Below are 9845 nucleotides of genomic sequence, written 5' to 3' on the forward strand. Positions count from 1 at the left end.
TATCTTATCAATGACTATTAATAGTCTCCCTTTTCGTATCATCTCATTAAAAATACTATTTAAAGTACTTTAAAAAAGCACTCCGTCTTCAGGCCACAAGTGGCCCATCGGGACCATCCGACCGCCGTATCACCCTCAGGTAAGGATGCGGATAGGAGGTGCGTGTGGTCAGCACACCGCTCTTCCGGTCGTTATGATGGTTTCCTTTGACCGGAGCCGCTACTATTCAGTCGAGTAGCTCCTCAACTGGCATCACGCATGCCGAAAAATGGCAACAGCACATGGCCGCCCGGATGGTCACCCATCCAAATGCCTGCCACGCCCGACAGCGCTTAACTTCGGTGATCTGGCGGGAACCGGTGTATCCACTGCAGCAAGGCCGTTGCCAAATTTACTTTAAAGTACTTACTAATTCGATAATTTGTGTATAGTGTTGTCACAGACAATAACTGTGACCCCTGCAGTTGTTCTTTATCTCTGCCTGTCGTACAAGTTGATTTTTCTAAATGAGTATACTTTCCGAAACGACAAACATACTTTATATAAATTACAGGTGGGGGAAGAAATAAGGGAAAAAGGAGGAACTCATGATATCAACTGAATGAAGATTTTTGTGAAAACAGCGGCGACCACGGCCAGCAATCACGTGCAGTGGTTGCATTCCTGCCATGTCTTTCTGCCATATCGCAGAAGGAACATCCAGCTTCTCGTAGCCCTGTTAGGCCATCTCGTTTTAACTCAGTGGAGTGCTGATAATAGCTTCTTTGTCGCCTTAAGGACATTTTTGACTAACAGCAATTCACCACGTCCAGTCTCAAAGGGAACTAACGCTTGTGGCGTATATTTTAAAGCAAATCATTACATTCTCATAATGGAGCTACCAGGGCCACTCTTAAGCAATTGGAGCGAAATTTGAATAGACACCATCTTTCAGATGTAGAAACACGGCTACCATTTTTCGTTTGTGTTGCAGAACTCCTTATCGGTGTTGAGATTTTTTCCATCGACGTGTTATTTATTATATGCAGTACCAACGCAATTTTCTTCATTGCATCTCTTTTAAATTTCAAATTTAATTTTTGGACCTAGTATTCCACCATGGATTCGCCAGGTGAAATATGCTGTTCTGCAATACTCAGCAGAAAAAAGTCATAGAGGAGGAAATAGTCGTCAACCTAAAGTTCAGACACCGTTTCGCATGAAGTTGTATTCAGAATGCGGGAGCACCCATTGAAGACGCTGACAAAGCGGAAGGTACCAACCAGCATCTCTGAAAGGCGAACATGGAAAATATTGCAGGACTCGGTAGACGCTGAAGAAACAAAAAAATCAGAGAAAATGAAGTCATTGCTGTCCAATCGCTACACCTTAATGTTCCAGCTCGCTATGAGTTCTGGGTGGAAGTGCAAGCAATTCAGCAATACTAATTAGTCAGCTCAAATAATTACTCTCCGGTGTTCGCAAATATTCATTATGCCCAGCGGTTTCCATCTGGGTGCGTGATGCTGAACACTGAAATTAATGCCAGCTGTTAATTTCGAAACAAAGACCACTGCAGTACGTGAGAAGCAGCCAGCCACCTATAATGGAGGTTGACTCCAGGAGCTGCAGACGAGACTACATGGCTTCTTCATGCTGCTGGGTTACCAGGTGTGTGACTCCATTCTGCTCGCGACCACCTCCTTTAGTAGTTCGCGTGTTCGAGACTGGACTATACTGTCGCTGTTCAGCTATTGCAAGATCCCTTATTATTGCTCATCGGTGCCCAGTGCGGGCATACATCTTCGACTTCAGATACAATGGTTTAACACCGCCTAATGCAGAGTGTTGTCACTGGGCCACGGTCTCCCATCGCATATGGGATGGTACTTGTATCAGGATTTAAAAGCAGAGTTGACGACAGCAGTTTTCGCTTGCATAGCCTTCCAGGTTGGTGAAATGTTGATCCCAACACGATGCACGCTCGTGACCCTCTACATCACCGAGGTCTATATTCTACCCTCTGGCTATGGTTCCATCATTGTAATTGGCATAAGTAAAGTGTTGTTATAACCAATGATGTTTTACTCATGGTTGACATAGTTGCACAAAGTGTTATTATAACCAACAATGTTTTACTCGTGGATGCGATAGGAGTCCTGTCACAACGACACCTATATCCCACGTCTAGCTGGGAATATTGTGTTACACCCTGAGACTTCCATCAGCAGTTTCACCCAGCACAGTGAGGGTCACGTCCCAATTCCTAATTTCTGATGTCAGAAATATTTAACGTGACGTCTGCCACTGGCTGGGAGGACTCTGTAGTTGCAACTCAATGCCAGCTCCAGTTAGCAATTTTGACCGTATTGGTGTGGTGAGTGAACTTACGGTTTCTCTTCTGGCCTCTTCAGCACTATTGTATGAACATGACAGAACTGACAGTCGAAGAAATCTGCAGGTGCAGTTTGTGAAAGTAGGATATGTGTATGTGTCTCAGTTTAATGGTAACACTAGGGGAGACTATTTACAACAAATAAGTTGTGGAAAGTACAATTTCTGAGGACACAAGTTGCCTTGTTGGGTTGCTGACTGTGGGCATTATGTGCCGACAATACGAGTAAGACTCACATCAGTTTTCAGAATCGAGATCGTTAGCTGCTTGCCGTAAAGACTGAAAGCATATCTTGTTGTTATATTTGAGCACTTGTAGTGCCTATCTTTGTTTCGCAAAATTTTCCAATCCTTTAAATGTGTGGTACTGAATATGGATGGATTTTTCATGAATTCCAGGTGTTTCATTGTATTTGGGTATGCTGTATAAGGAAAGTAGACTCAGGCAGGCCTCTGAGAACATGTGTGTTGTTTTGTTCCATTTGGGACCGTTCTCAGATTAGGAGTAGTGATTATGATACATTAAGAATTTACTGTATTTGACGGTGCTCAATATAGTTCTGTGTCTTATCTTGTCGTTTTGGCTATTTCTGTGTGTTTGTTATCCAGTACGCTGTTGGCGCACTCAAACATAAATACAATAGTATTCAGATCACCTAGAAACAAGGGAAGAAACCTATAAGCATTCTTCACAAATGCAAATTATTATTTAAAACGAATAGTCACATACATATTAATACAAATATGTAGAAATATAAAATGGAATATAGGTAATGCAGGAGTAGGTTTAATAATGAATTAAAAATCGTGGGTAAACTACTAAAAACAGAATAGTGAACGCATTATTGTAGCCACTAAAGACACGAAGCCCACGCCTACCAAGGTAGTAAAAGTTTATAAGCCACACAGCTCCACAAATAATGAAGAAATGTACGCTGCGATAAAAGAAATTATTCAGATAGTTAAGGGAAAAGAACATTTAATAGTCATGGCTGACTTGAATTCGATTGTAAGAGAAGGAAATAGTAGGTGAGTATGGGCTGGCGGTAAGGAAAGGAAGAGGAAGCTGCCTGGTAGAATTTTGAACAGAGCCTAACTTAATCATTACTATCACTTGGTTTAAGAATCATGAAAGACGCTTGTACACTTGGAAGAGGCTAGGGGACACTGGAAGGGCTCAGATAGATTATATGATGGTAAGGGGCAGAGATTTAGGATCCAGGTTTTAAACTGTAAGATATTTCCAGCGGCAGATGTGGACTCTGATCACAATTTATTGGTTAGATTAAAACTGTGGAAACTGCAAAAAGGTAGGAAATTAAAGAGATGGGACCTGGATAAACTGATAGAACCAGAGGCTGTACAGAGTTTCAGAGAGAGCATTAGGGAATGATGATAAGAACAGGGTAAAGAAATAAAGTAGAAGTAGACTGGGTAGTGTTGAGAGATAAAATAGTGAAGGCAGAAGAGGATCAAGTAAGTAAAAAGATGAGGGCTAATAGAAATCCCTCGGTAACAAAAGAGATATTGAATTTAATTGATGAAAGGAGAAAATATAAAAATGCAGTAAATGAAGCTGATGAAAAGGAATACAAACACCTCAAAAATGAGCCCGACAGGAAGTGCCAAATGGCTAAGCAGGAATGGCTAGAGGACAAATGTAAGGATGTGGAAGCATTATCACCAGGAGTGTGATAGTTATTGCCTACAGGAAAATTAAAGAGATAATTCGTGAAAAGAGTACCAGCTTTATGAATATCAAGAGCTTAGAACTGAAGCAAAGAGCGGCAAGCAGGAAGGTGGAAGGGTTATATAGAGGATCTATACAAGGGCGATGTACTTGAGGACAATATTTCCCAAATGGAAGAGGACGTAGATGAAAATGAGATGGTAGATATGATACCACGAGAAGAATTTGATCGAGCTCTGAAAGATATAAGTCGAAACAAGGCCCTGGGAGTAGATAACATTCCATTAGAACTACTGCTATCCTTGTTAGAGCCAGCCATGACCAAGCTCTTCCATCTGGTAAGGAAGATGTATGAGACAGATGAAATACCCTCAGACTTCAAGAAGAATATAATAATTCCATTTCCAAAGAAGCAAGTACTGACAGGTGTGAAATTAACAAACTGTCAGTTTAATAAGTCAAGGTTGCAAAATACTAACACGAATTCTTTTCAGGGGAATGTAAAACTGGTAGAAGATGACCTCAGGGAAGATCAATTTGGATTCCATTGAAATATTGAAACACACGAGGTAACACTGACCCACGATTTATCATAGAAGATAGGTTAAGGAAAGGCAAACCTACGTTTCTAGCATTTGTAGACTTGGAGAAAGCTTTTGACAATGTTGACTGGAATACATTCCTTCAAATTCTGAAAGTGGCAGTTGGAAAATACAGGGAGCAAAGGGCTGTTTACAATTTATACAGAAACCAGATGGCAGTTATAAGAGTCGAATGGCATGAAAGGGAAGCAGTGATTGAAAAGGGAGTGAGAGAGGGTGGTAGCCTATTTCAATTGTTATACAATCTGTACATGGAGCAAGCAGTAAAGGAAACAAAAGAAAAATTTGGAGTAGGAATTAAAATTCATGGAGAAGAAATAAAAACTTTGACGTTTGCCGACGACACTTCTTTTTTTTAAAAAAACTTACGGGACTTAACTGCTAAGGTCATCAGTCCCTAAGCTTACACACTACTTAGCCTAAGTTGTTCTAAGGACAAACACACACACCCATGTCCCAGGGAGAACTCGAACCTCCGCCGGGACCAGCCGCACAGCCCATGACTGCAGCGCCCTTGACCACTCGGCTAATCTGGCGCGGCGACGACATTTTAAATCTCTCAGAGACAGCAAAGGACCTGGTAGAGCAGATGAACGGGATAGACAGTGTCTTGAAAGGAGGATTTAAGATGAACATCATCAAAATCAGAACGAGGATAATGGAATGTAGTCGAATGAAATCAGGTGATGCTCAGGGGATTATATTAGCAAATGAGGCACTTAAAGTACTAGTTGAATTTGGCTATTTGGGGAGCAAAATAACTGATGATGGTCGAGGTAAAGAGATATAACATGTAGGCTGGCTATGGCAAAGAAAGCGTTTCTGAAGAAGAGAAATTTGTTAACATCGAGAATAGATTTAAGAGTCAGGAAGTTCAAAAATGGCTCTTAGCACTATGGGACTTAAAATCTGAGGGTATCAATCCCCTAGAACTTATTAATATTTAAACCTAACTAACCTAAAGACATCACACACATCCATGGATTCGAACTTGCGACCGTAGCGGTCGCGCGGTTCCAAACTGAAGCGCCTAGAACCGCCCCTTCACAAAAGCCAGCTGCCAGGAAATCTTTTCTGAAAGTATTTGAATGGAGTATAGCCCTGAATGGTAGTGAAACATGGACGAAAAACAGTGTAGACAAGAAGAGAATAGAAGCATTAGAAATATGGTGCTAAAGAAGATTGCTGAAGGTTGGATGGTTAGATTACATAACTAATGTATTGAATAGAATTGTGGAGAAGAGGAATTTGTGGCACACCTTGACTAGAATAAGGGATTGATATGTTTTGAATGATCTGTCGCCAAGGTGGGTGATCGTCTTTGAAGGGAACTCATCTGTGAACAGTGTAACGCAAAGAACAGTGTAACGCAAAGAATAATATTTGTAACACCATATAATGCTTACCATCTTTTAAGACTTTGTTAGGAAACATTTTTTTGTATGAACCACAGTTTAGCTATGCATTTTTTTAAAGTGTAGTTTCTTGTTGCAAGTGAAATAAACCGTGCTAATTATTTATGTACATCATAGGCACACATTACTCAAAATGAAAACAAAGTAGAAGGTTTACTTTCTTCCTGTAAGTTCTTTACATTATTGTCTTAAAAGCAGACTATTGAAAAGATGGTGCTGTCGTAAACTGTGGTACAAAAAAGTTTCAAGTATGACTGTCAAAAGTTTTGGAAATGAATTCGGACTTTTTTTTCAAAAATCATTTTATATTTAGAGTTAAGTTACATGAGTAATCTACTTTTTAGTTAAGCATGTTTTTAGACAGTAAAAAAAATTCTGTTCTCTGTCTTCAATAGATTTAGTCGAAGTGTACTAGAACATGAAATAATTTAACTTTAAGTTAAAACATGCTTTTTCTATTAAACCTGGATGGCGCTAATGCTTCCCAGGCCTGTATTCATTTTGTTTCCTGTGTTGGTCTTCCTCACTTCTCTTTTTCACACTTCTTCTTCGTATTCTTGTTTCTTTGGTCGCTTCCAACTCTGATTTTTCTGCTTCGTAGCATCTCCTTCGTTCAATGGCCATTAGAGCTCATCGCATATTTAGTCCATCAGGCACTCCCATCAGTTCCATAACTTTAGGCCATGACAGTGCAGCCGGCCCGTGTGGCCGAAGGGTTCTAGGGGCTTCAGTCTGGAACCGCGTGACCGCTACGGTCGCAGGTTCGAATCCTGCCTCGGGCATGGATGTGTGTGATGTCCTTAGGTTGGTTAGGTTTAAGTAGTTCTAAGTTCTAGGGGACGGATGACCTAAGATGTTAAGTCCCATAGTGCTCAGAGCCATCTGAACCATGACAGTGCACCGTCAATGAAACATAGAACAGCATATACTACATCTATTTTCAAAGTATTTTGTCCTACTAGAACTGTTTTTGGTATCCATTCCTGTATACAATGGTTGAAACTTTCATTTGGATTTTGAGTACTACCATGTAAACATTTCTCTAAAAACTTGTGTCACTATGATTGCTATGTATAGGTTTTATAACTCCCAATATAGTAAATGGCAAAGAATGTTTCTAGTTGTAGTTCTCATCTTGAGTAACAGCAGACTGGTAGCCACACCATGAATCACTGCCAGTTGGGCAGACTTAATGACTTGGTTTGTCGTCTGTGGAGGGTTTATGAAATAATGTAGGATATACTGCCTTTTTCATTTCCTTAAGATGCTTTTTATTTTGTGTTGTGGCTTGTCCATAATAATGCAATAAGAAACTCACACACACACTTACTGTAAACAAAATATTCGCACCAAAACAACAGCAAACAATGACAAAACTCTGTGTATAAACAAAAAAATAAGAAGTTTTCACAGGTTAGCCAACTTGAGGGACTGAAAGGACATAAAAACCAAACAAATGAGAGCAAAACTTTATTCTGGGCTTCACTTTCCTGAAAGTAAACTTTTTCTCTTTCAGAAAACCACAGAGAATTTTTTAAGGAAAAAATTAAAAAACATATTTTTTGACAGCTATTTACATACAAGTCCCATTAAATTTTTTGTGTTGCTAGTGCATCCGAATCCATCATCAATCTTGTAGTAAGAAGGGTAAAATCGTGGATGTACGTCACACGATAGGCTATCCAAGTTTTTATCCCTGTGAGGTTGTGAGTTATAAAGAAAAATCTCGGAGTTCGGATACACTCTAAAGTTAGTTGGTATACAGTTGTCTAATATGCTCAAATACACTGTCAGATTCCCTTCCCTATCTGTCTGCAGTGCCAGAACAATAAATAGAGGCGTTTCTAATTTAACTTATCTGTTAATTTCCACGTTTATTTGGATGTCTCGGGAAGTGTTGGAGACTCTTAAATTTCGCATGAAAGGATAATTTGTAGCAGCTGAGCATTAAGTCAAATGACATAGAAGTTTCAGATCCTCATTGTCTGATTTGGGTAAAAGGGGCACTATCACACACCAATTTATCCAACTATATTCTTTCCTTGTCTTCTTGTCTCTTGAGCGTATGCCATTTACGTTTGATAGTGCATCAGTTTGGGGGCGATCTGAAAATTATGTATTCTCGAAGAATAAAGTTTACCAAGTTTGCTAGCTACTCTTTTTATTACTGTGACTGGTTTCGACAGATATACACAGTCATCATCAGATTTTGTAACATTATTTGTTGCACAAACTTGTTACAATACCGTAAGTCACATAATGATGTTGTGCCAACTAAAACATGTCAGGGAACATCAGCATGTCGCACATAAATTAACACACAGTTAAAAAGTACATTATGTTTTCATTGTGTGTCATTTTATTTGTGACATGCTGATTTTCCCTGCCAAGCTTTATTTCATGCAACATTACTATGTGACATTCAGTATTCTAACAAGCATATACAATCAGTAATTATGCAAGATCTTATGACGACAGCAAAGATCTGTTCAAATTGGTGGTAGTAATAAAAGACTTGCTAGCCACCTAGGCTAACTTGTTTTTTCAAGAATAATACATGAGTTATTATCCTTTGCAATTCAAACTGTAATTAATTCCTGTTTATTAATTTTCTAATTTATGTATTGAATGTGATCTGATTAGGGATATCAGGCCTTCTCTTTCATTGGACTAGGGTTTCATTAACATTTTATACATCATAGTTACTAAGGGAATAACAACTGTAATATGACAAAAGGTATTAAAATGAGATGAATATCTGTGAAGACCATGAACTAATAAAGCTAATACTGGAAGTACTTCTACTACAGCTGTTGTGGTCAATAATAATTATATTGACAATATTAATAATAATAATGACAATAATAACAATAACGATAGTAGCAGTTATAAGGATAATTTATAGTTTTACAAAATATATCTTTTTTAATATAGCAACTGCTGTGAAAGGAAATTTATGAAGACTGCACCAACTGTTTGACATTCATAAAGATGTGCTTATTAACCTCAAGGAACACTACTAACATTTTCATTAGAATATACAAACTAAAGTGGTTATTTATCGAGCTGTCTGTCTGGCGTTTTGTAAAGCATTCTGGTCCAACGTTGATGCATGGATAAGGTTCCAAATTTTTTTGCGTGATCGACGTCAATGCCATTACGTTTGTAGCTTGTTTCTTGAAAAGGAAAGATGAACGCATTATTTGTGAGTTGTAAAGTAACTGTGGGAGAGCTTCCACCCTTCATCTTCACAAATCTTCCTTCAAATTTAGGAAACTGTTGCTCAGAACCGTTATGTCATCTTAATCGTGAATGAGAATTCTTATTTCATGATTACTGTTAAGCCCTGCCAAAGCAAAAGGTGTGTAGGAAATATGTTGCTGATGAATGATTTGATTGTCATTTTGAACTGGAGTTATTATATCAAGTAGGTCATTGCGAGGTTTCAATCCTATTAATTTAAGGACGTGCCAGCTCCAATGTGTTGTCACATTGTACTTCCACTGAATGATTTTCTCTCCTCTAAAATCGACTGGATTACCATCTGCATTGACAACGTTCAACTAGAGAAGGTAATAACTAACAGTCACTGTAATATGGTACCCTAGCCCCACTACAGAGAACACTCCATGTATTGTATGAATTAATTAGTTCTTAATGTGTAAATTTGTAGCAGTGTATCATATTTGACACAGATCGTGCTAACTGGTAGAGTATTCACTGGTTGATCTAACTTGTATATTTTCTCAGTATTATTCTTCAAAA

The 9845-nt window shown here is 38.8% G+C and overlaps 1 pseudogene; it reads right to left on the reverse strand.

The window, feature by feature from the left end:
- Positions 1-269: 269 nt before the first annotated feature.
- LOC126102453 (5S ribosomal RNA) lies at positions 270-387 on the reverse strand (annotated as a pseudogene).
- Between the last annotated feature and the right edge of the window lie 9458 nt (positions 388-9845).

The sequence above is a fragment of the Schistocerca cancellata genome, chromosome 1 (assembly GCF_023864275.1).
Source record: "Schistocerca cancellata isolate TAMUIC-IGC-003103 chromosome 1, iqSchCanc2.1, whole genome shotgun sequence".
In the NCBI taxonomy this organism is placed as follows: Eukaryota; Metazoa; Arthropoda; class Insecta; order Orthoptera; family Acrididae; genus Schistocerca; species Schistocerca cancellata.